Consider the following 848-nt stretch of genomic DNA (forward strand, 5'->3'; position numbering starts at 1 on the left):
GGACAAAAAGCGAAATAAACAAAGACGCAGGAGTAGGAAGATTGCTTCCCAACCACATGGTTCCGGGTTCAGTCAAACTGCGTGGTACCGTGAGCAAGTGTGTTCTACTATAGCCACACAAAAACTCTTTCCTTTTCATAGAAAGTCAATAGAGTGTGATGTGCCCTCTAACACACTATCCCACAGCGAATGCCATTCACGTTCGAGTCTGCAGGAACGTATCACGAATACTGGTATGCACCATTATATGATGGTCACTGCTTTGTGTACTTAGAGTGAAGTAATATCAGCTCGTCCATCTTCAACTCAATTTGCTCATTTTTATTGCTTGTGTACACACACACACACACACATGAAATCTATCTATCTATCTATCTATCTATCTATCTATCTATCTATCTATCTATCTATCTATCTATCTATGCATACACACATACACACACGCACATGTGAACAGAAGTTCCTGTGTAGTATTAATTAAGCGACAAGATATTTTTCGATAAGGAGACCAAGCTACCCAGTGCCTCGTAATACGCTCACGTTACTTTAGAGTTTGCTGTATCTTTACATGCAGAAAATTTACAAGACGTATTTAATTGTCCACTACAAAATCCAGCAAAGAATCCCTTCCACATTCAAGTGTGCAGAAACGTGTTGAAAATAAATGAACACACATTATTTGTTCTTCTGCGTTTGAGGTGATCATACTGAATATACAAATCCATCCATCAATAATACATATATACACACATACACACACACACACACACACATATATATATATATATATATATATATATATATATATATATATATATATATATATCTGTGTGTGTGTGTGTGTGTAT

This window comes from Octopus bimaculoides, chromosome 16 (assembly GCF_046866305.1).
Source record: "Octopus bimaculoides isolate indiv1 chromosome 16, ASM4686630v1, whole genome shotgun sequence".
Lineage (NCBI taxonomy): Eukaryota > Metazoa > Mollusca > Cephalopoda > Octopoda > Octopodidae > Octopus > Octopus bimaculoides.